Source organism: Pinus tabuliformis, chromosome Q (genome assembly GCF_031772625.1).
Source record: "Pinus tabuliformis cultivar Carrire ecotype Pingquan chromosome Q, CPIR1, whole genome shotgun sequence".
Taxonomy (NCBI): domain Eukaryota; kingdom Viridiplantae; phylum Streptophyta; class Pinopsida; order Pinales; family Pinaceae; genus Pinus; species Pinus tabuliformis.
Genome location: NC_142296.1, coordinates 547,287,399 through 547,301,135, shown reverse-complemented (window position 1 = coordinate 547,301,135; position 13,737 = coordinate 547,287,399). Strand labels below are relative to the sequence as shown.

The 13,737-nt window shown below is 33.7% G+C and overlaps 1 pseudogene; it reads left to right on the top strand.

Moving 5' to 3' along the window:
• Positions 1-10,303: 10,303 nt before the first annotated feature.
• LOC149220612 (AAA-ATPase At2g46620 pseudogene) lies at positions 10,304-12,257 on the top strand (annotated as a pseudogene).
• The last annotated feature ends 1,480 nt before the right edge of the window (positions 12,258-13,737 follow it).

The window sequence follows — 13,737 nt, the reverse complement described above, 5'->3', positions numbered from 1 at the left end:
TCACCTTCCTTTTCTCTTAATTTCCATTATTTACATAAATAATGTGCCAAAAATACCTTTTTTCCTTTCCAAAGCCTTATCCATTGCCCTTGCCAATTTTCCCTTAGCCGTAAAACACAACAAGTGATGCCCACTAGGATATTTTGCCCAACATTTAGCTTCTAATAAGTGTCCCTTGTCCATGGTATTATTTTACCTTTATTAACTTTTATTACATGAACTTTTAACCTGAGGCTATTACAACCTTGAGCCAGATTCTAGAGTCTGAGGGGTCTATCACTGAGGGATTTAAACACAGCCTCCAATTGTTCTAGAAACTCGATATTCTACCATCTCCTCCCTTCAACTATGCTACAATCAACCAATGCACAGAGACACTACAGTTCCACCTCGATTTAGGGACTTCATAACCAAAACTAAAACATTACACAACAATGAGCCTTCAAAGTTCTTACAGGACTTTTCTAGGATTATTTCCTCTACCCCAATCCTCAGGAATTGTACAAATTATGGTGTAGATTTTCAATTTCTCATGAAGCTTTATTCAAAATCACAAAACACAAACCTACTCTACTACTCTGCGAAATTCAATTCACAATTTGGAACATCAATCACAAACATGCAATGAGAAATAACACAAATGCACACATTATTTTTCCAGAGGAAAGAAATATGCTAAAAACCCCTATGTTTTCTTGCATTAATTTGATGAATATAGATGTATTACAATTTCTTTGCTCAATTGAGCACAACCTGCAAGTGAATAGCCTATCTCTCTGCTCACTGAGAAGATATGACCCAAACTTAGTCAATTTTTGCCTCTACTTGAGCCCCTATTTCCTTGCGCAATTCCTTGAGAAATTTGGCCCCTATTATTTAGTAAATTCCTCAAATTGATTGTGCAATTCCCAAGATTAATCATCTGACTGCATGCAACACCTGTAGACACAAGTCTATTCTATAACTAATGTTACAGTTCCTTGGAATCTCCACCACAGCTGGGGAACTCGAATTATCTGCATGCACTAGTTATTTTGGGTTGATTGATCAATTAACATGATGATCACTAAGTTAGACTAAAGTCTCACTGGACAACTGACCTTTCACTAGTTCCTCCAACAGTTGGAACAAGTTTAACTTAAAACAACTTGAAATATTTGACCTTGATTACTACAAATTAGCAATCACACATGCTTAACTGAACTCTAAATCTTCCAACTTGAATTTATTATTGAGTAAATTAGGTGACACAAGCCATGTCACACAAGTTAACTGCATCCAAGTTGTCTGTTGATGTGGAAATTCGAATTTTCTCAATTTAATCAAGGCAAAATCAAATTGAGAATTTCTTGTTGCATTTTTCAACACTCCCTCTCAGCAAGAAAGGGATTATCAACCACCCCTATCCTACACCTATGGAACTCGAACTTCCCTCTTGATAAGGCCTTTGTTAAAATGTTAGCATCTTGTTCCTCTGTTGGAATGTATTGTAGTAACATTATCTGCCTCTGCACAGTCCCGCAAATGGTGATACCGGATATCTATATGCTTGGATCGATCTTGAAATACAAGATTCTCAGATAGCTTGATGAAACTTTGATTATCACAATAGATCACAACTGGATCCATCATCTGACCAAACAATCCTACAAGTATCTTTCTCATTTAGATCGCCTCACATGTTGCTTGACTTGCAGCTATGTATTCTGCTTCTTCCGAGTTGAACGCCGCAAATCTTTTCTTCCTATTGTACCAGGAAACCACTGTGGACTTGTTGACGGTGCTGGACCCGCCAACATTTATGGGGTATTCCCGATATGAAGTACCAATTAGACCTCACACCGTTAAGAGTAGGAGCCCCATCCGGAATATGACCTGGTTGCCGAAATAGTGGGATTTAGTGTTATGCCTTGGCTGTGATAACACATAGAATGACGTACTCATGACTTTGGTGAAACAAGTGTATATCTTTGTGAAGGGTCAAGTGCAATGCATGAAAGGTTCTAACACAACGAATGGAAAGTGAGTGAGCCCCTTAAAAGCCTATAATAGTACATAGCTTGAAAGGAACACACAAGCATAAAGGGCATCACAAGTTAGCCTACAAAATAATTCACAAGTTAACCATGATGGAAATATACAAAAACACACATTCAACAAGATTCATACTAACACAAATGAAATAGTTCATAAGCGTTAGCGTAAATGAAATAACATATATTTCAAACATAACAATAATATTCCTACTATATTCAAAACAAACGCATGAAAACATTTTGTCTTTGAGCTTTTATTAAATTGAAATTCGCAAGCATACATATACAATTAACGAACCACTAGTCCCAATAATGGCACATGAAGGGCGTCTCCTGCATTCACATGTGAAAGAAATTAAATGTAGAAATGACTAAGTATAGAGTCATGTGGGGAGAATTAATGTAGGAATAACTCATGTGTGAAGACAAGGTAATGTGGGAGGAGGCCAGCTCACATACAAGTGAAATGAATAAGTATAAACATGTGAGAGATAGTCATTAGGGCATAAAGGTAAAGGAAATACCTTCATGCAACCTGCATTGGAAAAAAGTTGGTTAAGTAGAGAAAAGAGGTGCAATTTGTAGGTTTTGGAAATGTGGGTGCAAATTGTAGGATTGGGGATGGCTTGAAGGAAAAGAGGGTCGGTAACCCGCATACGCAAAAATGACTAAGTGTGATGGATTTTGTGGGTTATGAGTTATGTAAGAAGGAAAAGATTAAAATTGGTAGACAACCCGCAAATGTGAATTTGGCTAAGTATCACAAAAGAAGAGAGTTAAGAATAATATGGAGTATGAGAAGTTATGCACAAGTGATCAACAAGCATTTGATAAATAACACCTTTGAACATGGCTTAACTTTTCATCCTTTTGCATGGAAGTCTCACAATTCACAATGTATTTTTTTCTCCCTGAGGTACATATCATGTTTTCCAAGGCAAGAAAATAGGTCCATTTCACTCTCTTGGGCAAGAAAAGTCATCTCTAAGTAAAATCACCTAAAATGCCTTCTTCAAAGTGCATTTTCAAGCATTGTTTCACTATCAAAAGAGGGTTGAATTATCTTGAGGTAGATGTGGGGGTTAGTAGCAATGTGGCACCTTTTATGAGAAAAGAAAAGGTCATGTCAAATAAATAACACTTCTATGGACCATGCCTAATCCTACAAACAAGGAAAATATGCATCAAAAGGTTAAACCAAACAAGATCAAGCATAAATAAAGGAGTCATCCATCTTCAAGAGAGTCATTGGGGGTCAAAAGGTTAACTCCAAGTGAACTTTGAGAAAAAGGGGGAACTGTTGAACCTCTACTAGCCTCTAAATATTTTGTTTTTTTGTAAGGCTGATTTGTATTATTTCAAAGATTTAGAGTACATTCATATTATCATGTTGTTGCTACTGGCCTTCCACATGGGAAACTAGACCAGCCTTCCACATGGGAAACTAGACTAGTAGCACAACCATAGCTATTTTGATGGTAAAAAACTAGTATTGTCGTACCAAAACATAATTATTATACAAAATTAAGCTTAGTTCCCTAAAGTTTGATCTCTATCATATTGTTTGATAGCATAAAAGTGACTATAGGAAACATAACTAGTATTGGTATATTCAAATAGGAAATTAAACAAGTGAGTCATGTAAGGGCTAATTTGTAAAGGAATCCACCTGAATGGTTTCTAGAGGTTAAGATTCTACTTTAATTTCAGTAAACACAATATTAGCTTAATGTTTACCTAGGATGTTGAGCTTTTGGTCCAATATGTTGATTTTCCATTAGATTTCCACTGATTGGACCTGCATCCTTTGTTGAGGTTCCCCTCTCTCCTTTAAGACCCGCCCAAGGAAAATCTTTATCTATCAGTAAACATCCACCACAAAAATATACTTGGTTTATCGGGTACAAGAGAAGCCTGTGTTCAGAATCCAGTCTCCCATTTATATCAGTAGCTCCACATTTCACAAGTTTCAACGCCTCAAACACACTTCCTCCTCTGCCTCCTCTAATTCCAATTGGACAATTGGCAAGGAGTTAGTGAAGAATATTCTAGTTGCTTTCTTCGCCACCATCTAGTAATGAGAGGGTGGGCCTTGCCCCATGTGACATTAATCACGTCCCCTGCCACCCCCATGGTTTGCATCTGTGCTACCTTGTCCATGCCTACCCCTTTCCATGCTACCAGACGAACTATGAACCCTACCAAATGAAGAAGCATAAGGGCTAAAATTGTGTATCCACCCACCTACAAATATCATTAAATGCCCTGGCCTGACCTTGTGTGCCTCTATATCAAAAGTTTTCTAGACTAGGGATAAGCTAAACGAGGCCCAGTTTCCCCAAAACGCCTTCTTAATTCACGCACACGAAAGGGTTGAATTTCATTTAGGGAGACCTCCCCTTGATCTCTGAAGAGTACAACACCAACTTGAGTGAAAAAACACCTAACGGAATGGTCTACCCAACCTATAATGGTGGACTCCAACTAGGTCACCACTCGACTATCCCAAGGGCCACACATAGAAAGACTAGTAGCCCAACTTGAGGGTAACTAGAGCCACAAAGAAAATGACTATGGCACTACAACACCTAGGTGCAACCATAACACTACAACATTGAAACTTAAAAATCCAACTGAGAAAACCAAAAAACTTGACAATTTTACCATCACACAAAACCGTTGAGCTTGTTGGCTTTCCTTCCTACCATAAAATTTCACGAAATAAATCCCAAGTTAACCAAATGGTAGAAATACATCGGATATCCATACATATAACCATCTCCAACCATGTAACAAAATGATGGTTGAGGTGGTGGTACCTAACCTTCGTAGTAGCCTCAACCCTTTCCATAATGGCAATATTATGCCAAAGTGTGACTACCTTAGTCACCACAAGGTTGAGCCATATGGCTCCCAGACCTTCAACATTGACACATGAGCCCTCATCTCTCGAAAAGCTCCAAAACCTACCACCAATTAAATTCTCCTTTACCATCCATTAGGTGAACTAACCATCTTTCATATTGATGGTCATGGGTAATAAATGTGTGTCAATCACCCAATGTGGGGGTTCCTAGCCTCTAAGTATTATTCCAAGTCAATCCAAGCTATTTTTTAGGGGAACGTTGGACTTCTGGAGCAAATGGCCATCCATGAAAACCAAGATGATGAGCCTCCTTATGTAGTCGTTAACCTCTTTTGGAAGGTTTTCAAACAATGTAAAGGTATTTTTATATATGACTTAGTCTCCAAGCCTTTTATGGATGACAAGTCAATATTTCTTGAAGTTTCTTTGCATTTTCTAAATAGAAAATGGGTGAGAGATGACAAGAGCCTCTTCTATAAATTCAAAGCTCACTCTCCTCCCAAATCATTGTGAATTATTGAGATCATTATGCCATAATGTAATATTTTCATGAAGCTTTGGTGTAAGCCTTGAAGTCTCTTTTTCTTGGCTATTCTACATAATTCTCAAGACAACATTTGTGCTTATTCTAGACTACGACAAGGCTATCAAGGTCGATCCATTGAGGAGAAACTTTGTCACTTAGAGTGAGATGTCTAGGGTAGGTTCTCCCACTTCTCTCCTGTTGGTGTGATGTAAGCATTAAATCTCCTTGTTGGGCTATACCCTAGAGGTTTCTCAACAAGGGTTTTGATTTTATTTCATTCCATAATTAATCTTATGGTTGAAGGCTTTTCTCTTGGAGTGTTATCTTCTAGTAAGATTTGTTTTAATTACTTATCTTGATTAAACAAGATGGTAACTTAACTTCTAGGGTTCTAACTTCTTGCCCTAATCCACAAAACATTGAATAACCAACTTTGGATGGGCATTCATCTTGATCCCATCAAGCCCTAGTAGAGATAAAGCATTAACCCTAAATCCAACAACCAACCATAATTTTCTACAATTTTAAAGTCCTTGCCATTTTATTTATTTATATTATTGCAAAATCCATAAAAATATAAAATTATGAAATACTAAAGCAAAACCTAAAAGATAAAATACCAATTTGTGTTGGAGACAAAAATTTTGGAAAAAATATGTGGAGAAACTGTAAGTCCAAAGTTTTGAGTGAATACTTCATCCATCTTCAAAGACATAAGCTTGAAAATACATGATGAAAAAAGTGCAAAATCAATTAATTTAAAGAGGATTAAAATTAACTAGCTAGTGAAAAAAATAATTAAATTAATTAATTAAAAAGAATCTTAACTATTTATTCATAAATAATTTATAAATTTAAAGATTGAAGTTTTGATATTTTTAATCTTTTTATTCTTTGATAACGTTTGTTTAATAATTATGTGGGGATTATTTGGACACAAATATCTATTTAAACTTTATTTTTTAAATTTCCATGGAAAATTGTGTTTTGAATTTACATTTGATGCTTTATGTCTTCAGTTTTAAATGAAACTAATTTTTTTCATTAAAAACAAATTTATGAAGATAGGTAAAGGATTCACCCAAAAAGTTGAGCATAATAATGATCATTAACACAATTTTCCAAAAATCTTCATCAACAACAAATTATTAACTATAAAAATATCTATATTAAAAAAACAAATTATTAACTATAGAAATATCTATATTAAAAAAACATATGCATGATATTAAAAAACTTAATTCATTATTAATTTTAAAAAAATACATATACAAATGAAACATATAATTTATATTTTTAATTTTTAAAATTAAATTTTATTTGCGCAATCTAATAATATAATTATATATAAAAAACAACTAAAAATATAACTATTTTTTTCATTTATCTTAATAAAATTAAATTACATATTCAAAATATCATTTTTAATAATACTTTGAATACCATTTTTAATAATAAATGTATTTATTTTTTACAGGAATTAAAAGTACCAACCATAACAACTAAGTCTTAAAACAACAAATATGAAAAAGAACATTCTGACCCAGAACGTAATATCAAAGTCCTCAACAAGAGTCGTAGCGTAGTACCCATAAAGACTAGAGAATTTCATTCCGAACACACAGTTAGGGGTTAGGTTTAAATTTTAAGGCCTCTTTCATTTGTGAATGAATTAAATAATTTAATAATTTCCTCAATATATTAAAGAGCAGGTGAGACCCAAATTCAAAACTATCAAGTGCACATGTTCCTCAATGAAGACTTACGTGTATGTTATCAAGTTAGCTACTTTGGTCAACCCACTTAACTCCGGACTATCATGTTATCTACACAAAACAAATTCTAGATATGCTCCTCAATTACTTTTTTACATTTAATGGAAATAAATATATGCTAATAATGTTGTTTTAACTATCAAGGTAAAATAATTTATATTTTTCCACTTCCATTTTATCTTTATCTCTCACCTAGGTGGAAAAACCTATCAACTCAGGTGTCAAAACCAACAGTGAGGACAGCCATCTCTGGCTGCTATCCGCGAATGTCGGTTTGACTCATCATAGTTAGATAGGAAAACAACGCCACCTGAAATAACCCGCTGGTGGTCCGTAAGGGAGCAGGCTCATCACTCCTGCCAGATGCCTCTGGGTCTTGGGCCGTTAACCTGTTTCCTTACGTCCGAGGAAGACGAGCTCTTGGGTCTTGGGCCGTTAACCTGTTTCCTTACGTCCGAGGAAGACGAGCTCTTAGCCAAGCAGAAGCAGTTTTACGGCATACTCCAGGCCGATTTTATCTTATCTTTATCTCACTTCTACTAGTTAGTCAAATTATTATTATTTAATTTTAAATTAATAATAAATAAATAAATAAACTAATTTTATTAATTATTATTTCTGATGGTAAATAAACTCATCACTGTTATTAAAATAAAATTAGATTATTCATAAGAAGTGAATATGTATGAAACTTATTTTTAAAATCAATTTGGAATTAAGAATTACAAAACTATAAAAATGATAGGAAAATATGTTATTTTTAAATTATTGTAAAAAAAATTATTTAATAATATTTTTCTTAATCAATAATTATAAAATTATTGTTTAATTATCTGTTATTTTTTGAAAATAAAATATTTGTTTAAAATAAAATTTTAAAATTATTATTTTTGTTATAAAAAAAATTTAATATTATGTTATTTATATTTTTATTATATTTAAATTTTATAACTTTAAAAAAATGATGATGATGATTATTAATATTTACTATCGAGACTTATAAGGTTTACTAGATATAAACAAGATTCTTAGCTGTGGAGATTCATTAGCACTAATTTTTTTTTCAAGAAAAGAAATCAACCTCTCATCTTAGGAGTACAAAATGAAGTTATTGGTACCAAGCCTACTTTACTTTTTCCCAAGGAATGAGGTTGTTGGTACTAGGCCAACAAGTATACTCACAAAAGAGTTCAACAATGTTCGAAGCAAATAAGAAAATATTTATAGGCACAAAACAATTACAATAATGTTTATCAAGACATTATAGCTCATCATGTCACTAGAAAAGATTTGAATAGCAAGAAGATAACAACCATTCTTCTGAACCACCAAAGATAACCCCAATTTACACTACCACTTTATTATGGAGATTTTTAATGGGATTTGTTACAATACTATGGGCCAATACCGCCAATATGACCATTGTGCCAAAAGGCACTCTCCAACCTAGTATGGAAGAGATGTTGTAATGTCATGTTATGTTATGTAAACATTTTGAGTTGGTTAAATTACATAAAAACAAAAATAAAAGTAAAAATTATAATTATAATTAATAATTAAACGAGTCTAGATCCACATTAATTCTGGATCTACCAAGAGCTGAGAGTGATCAAATCTCTTGAGGTGCAAACCTATTTGAGAGTGAAAAGAGATTTGATCCCTCTTAATCCTTGGTAGTTCCTAATTAAAAATAGATCTAGGTTGGTTTTAACAAAGTAAGATGTGTCATGAAGTAAATGTTTTTGGTGTTTATTATAGATTGATATCTATAAGCGTTTCATCCATTTAATATGTAAAACTCCCTTAATTATTAGCAATTAAATTAAAATTCTCAAAACTCTATTTCAAATAAACAAATAAAAAATATCATAAAATTAAATAACTACATAAAAAAAATATTATAAAATTAAATAACTACATAAAAATAATATTATAAAATTAAATAACTACATAAAATTATTTATATATATATATATATATAATTTTTTTTTTTCAATTAACAATTAAATGATTTATTATTCACCTGAAAATTAAATAAGGAAATTGTATGAATTAAATGTAATTAATAATACATTTAAAAAAATAAAATTTTAATATATATAAATAATTATAATATTAAAAATTTTAAAAACCAATATATATATATATATATATATATTAATTTGTTTATAATTGGTGTGATTTTCTTTTTCTAAATTATTTAGAATTATATGGTCTGTAATACCAATTTTTAATATAATAAAATATTTTAAATTATAAAATTTAAACCAATAATTTTTACACATAAAATATTTTATTAAAACTCTATTTTATATATAATTTATATATATATTTTTTACCAATTAAGTTTGGAGTTGTCTTTAGTGCGATTTTTTTGGAGAATTGGACGGAAAAATTGAGGTTATATCTTTTTTTTTGTAAGCTTGGCATGACTATTTTTTCATCATGTCCAATATATCATCTCAATTGGGGCAGGGAATTGAACCAATGACTTTACATCAAGGAGTGTCTTAACAGAGCACCCAATCACCGTCTATCCAAGACCCTGTGGACAAAATTGAAGTTAAAATCTTGATTTGTATTATTTAAAATGGTTTTTTAACTGCACATTTGGATTCAGCGCCCTGAAAAACCCCTAGGGCGCTTTGATTGTGCAGAAATTAGCTATAAAACTTGAGATTTCAATAAATTACTCGGATTTTAGAGAAATTTGAAGGGGAAAAACCCACCAGAAAAACTTCCAAAAAATCTCACTAAAAACAACTCCATTAAATTTTGGTGTTTGGAATCTATTTGCAATAATAACACCGCTGCATTAAATTTTGGTGTTTGGAATCTATTTGCAATAATAACACCGCTGCGAACTTCAAGGTAGAGGTAACTTCCTTTTCCGAAAGAAACGAGAGTTTAATCTCCGCAAGAAGCGCCATCGAACTGACGAACACCCTAGAAACTTCGAAGGGTTGATTTTACTGTTTATTGCAGGGTTGAACAGGGTCCCCGTATCCTTTGACTGTTCAAATATATACGCGCTCCCACGACACATTCCACACCTACACACGGAGACGTCACGATCTTTATCAAATTCTTCACACCCAAGAACGGTGCTCTTCGGCCTCCAATCCGCACGAGCTTCAATTCCTCGATGCCCCTTTTTTCTTTACGGTGTTCTGAACAGAGTTTCAGTATAAAATTTGAAAGAATTGATATCGGACAATACGCTTTTTAGAAAAGAGAGAAAAAAATTACAGAAGCCGTAGCTGCAAGATTGAATTGCCTTGATGATACCCATTGGTACGAAATCGTGGGAGCTTAAGCCAATCTGCTAGAAAGCTGGATTCTCTTCTGTCTGTTTGAGATTTGAATTTGCCAATGTATTCCCTTACCTATTTTTGCTTCTTAATGGGGATCATACTAGTCTTTTGGTACTTGGTCCCTCCCCTGCAGCTGGGAATGGTGAGGAGATGGCTGGAATCATGGCAGGAGAAATGGAAAGTTTACAAGTTTTTCAGGATTTCTCGGCACTATGGCTATGATGGGGTCCAAGACAATGGATTATATAATAAGGTTAGTACCTATGTCAGTACCCTGGCAGGTGTTGTGGATACTCATTGTGCTAATTTGTATAGTGCTAACAATTCCAAAGATACGTTTGTTTCGTTAGAGGCAGGTCAGAGTGTGGAGGACGTGTTTCTAGGTGCCAGGTTGTGGTGGATACATGATGTGAAGAAGAAGGACGGTGAGGGTGATGCAACCAGGAGTTTTATTTTGAAAATCCACAAGAGTGACAAGGCTGCTGTCTTGAGACCTTATTTGGAGCATGTTCAGGCTGTTGCAGAGGAAGTTGATCGCAGGAAGAGAGAGCTCAAGCTCTATACAAACGGCCAGAAATATGGGAGGCAGCAGTGGACTTCTGTGGCTTTCAAGCATCCTGATTGGACTTCTGTGCCTTTCAAGCATCCTGCAACTTTCGATACCATTGCAATGGAAGCAGATCTGAAAAATAAGATTAAGATGGATCTTGATGCTTTTGTTCGCGGTAAGAATTACTATCACAGGTTGGGCCGGGCTTGGAAGCGCGGTTATTTGTTCTATGGGCCTCCTGGTACAGGGAAATCCAGCATGATTGCAGCCATGGCTAATTACTTGCATTGCGATATCTATGACCTGGAATTGACGAAGGTGAATGATAATTGTGAGCTGAGGATGCTTTTGATGCAGACAAGCAATAAATCTATTATTGTGATTGAGGATATCGATTCTTCTTTGGATCTGCCAAGGCACAGCGGTGTGAACAATGAAGAACAGAGACATCAGGGCCATGGTGATAATGATGATGATGGACACGAGAGTGGCAGAGTTACAGTTTCTGGGATGCTGAATTTGATTGATGGGCTTTGGTCCAGCTGTGGTGAGGAGAAAATTATAGTGTTTACCACAAATAATAAAAATAGATTGGATCCCGCCCTTTTGAGACCTGGGAGAATGGATATGCATATTTACTTTCCTCACTGCACCTTTTCTGCTTTCAAAATCTTGGCAGACAATTATTTGGGTATGAAAGAACATAAGCTTTTCTGTGGGGTTGAAGAGGCTTTTCAGGCAGGGGGTTGTATGACACCAGCTGAGGTGGGAGAAATTCTGTTAGTGAATAAAAGTTCTCCAATTCGTGCTTTGAAGGCTCTGATAAGCGCTCTGCAATCGAGTGGTAGGCGAAGAGGGAATGGGGTTGTGGCCGAGAGTCCAACAGAAAATGGGACTCAACTATTCAAAATGAAGAATAAAAATAAACCTGTATTTCTGTTGAGTCCAGGAATTCCAGGAACTCCATTAAGCAGCGATTAATGAAATTGTATGAGCCTTCATTGCCAAGGCGTTTGAAGAAGTCTTCAAGGCAAAACTGCTTAGGTAGCCAGAAAATTTGAGTGTGAACACTTACGGTTTACTGACTCCACAATTTGACGATTGGCTTGTTGAAGAAAACAAGCTCACTAAGGTTGATTATTTACTTTGGACTTTGACTTTTGTGAATTAATTTTCTTATTCTATACCATTTGTCCTGGCACTGAAAGCATGATTGTTTACTTTGGACTTTGACCTTTACTTTTATGAAAATCCAGTAAGCACTTCCATTTAGTCCACATATGGTACCTAAAGTAAGTTAGATTTTTCAGGGTTGAAGGCCAATACAACGATATAAAAAATATAATTTTATGAAATCTAAATTTCTTAAAAGAAAAATATAATTTTATAAAATCTAAATTTTTGAAAAACTTCATATAGTTACATTTATTGGTGATTTACTAAAAAACACTCACTAAAACTGAACTTATTAAAAATAATTTTCAAAATGATAAATATTTTAATATATATTAATTTTAACTAATTTAAATATATTTAATAAAAGTGATAATTAAATCAATGATTTCAGGTTTCATACTTTTTCTCTCATGATACAACACACAAAAGAACCATCTTATTTTGTGATTTCAAACTTATTTATTCTCTCACTCATAACATTACATTCACAATACAATTATGTTTTATTTTTGTTAATATCTATAATGATGCTATCATGCAAGTATGTTGATAGAAGCATCTGTTTGGATTTGACTAGTCGTTTATCCATAACCCTGTAGGTTTATTGGATGACCATAGATGTAACCTTGTTCATTGATTCAATTATTAGGTAGTAATTGCGAATCTTTCTTTGTGTTCTTCATTGCATTTATGTCAATTTTCACAAGCAGCGATATATAAAATGTGTTTTTCCTAAAATCGTATTTTTGTTATGTGTAGGTCAAATAAACAAACTAGATTGACTAGTAAGACTTTCAATCCTTGATGCCCTAAATTAAAGTATTTTCAGAAAAAAAGAGTTTCAAGGACCAATTGATCCATGATGATGAGTTGGACTCAAACATTTTCATGAGGAGAGGGCTATTCCTAGTCTCGCCCATGACTTTTTGCATTTCCTAATCATAAAGAAAAAAACAATCTCAAACACTTGTATAGATTTCCATTTGGTACTCATTATGCTTATATTGATACATACAAGTTTTATGAGTAATCAGTTGGTTTGTATATAGTTTCATATATATCATCATTAACAAACATTACATTGTATGACAAATTACATTTGGCCAATTCATTGTTTGGCAATGTGTGTTAAACTTAAATACATAATGTACAATAATTTTGGCAAATTATAAAAATAAATTTGGTGATAAGTATTCAATTAGAATGTTGGGGGATTAGCGACATTACCTCTCCTTAGGTTAGTATTTTGTCTGCCTACATGGAACACAAAAAATCATTCGCAACTCAAGAGGTTAAGAAGAGAGTTACACTAAGTAAAAAATCACGAGGGAAGCATTAGTTATCACGTCATACCATATCAAGGATTAGAAAGTGGTGTAAAGGGATGTCAATGGTATGGAAGATAAAGGTAGGATAAAGAGGGAGATAACTTCAAATGTTGAGGAAGATGTAGAAATTAGGAAATGTATTCCATATACTAGCTTTTCCAAAAGC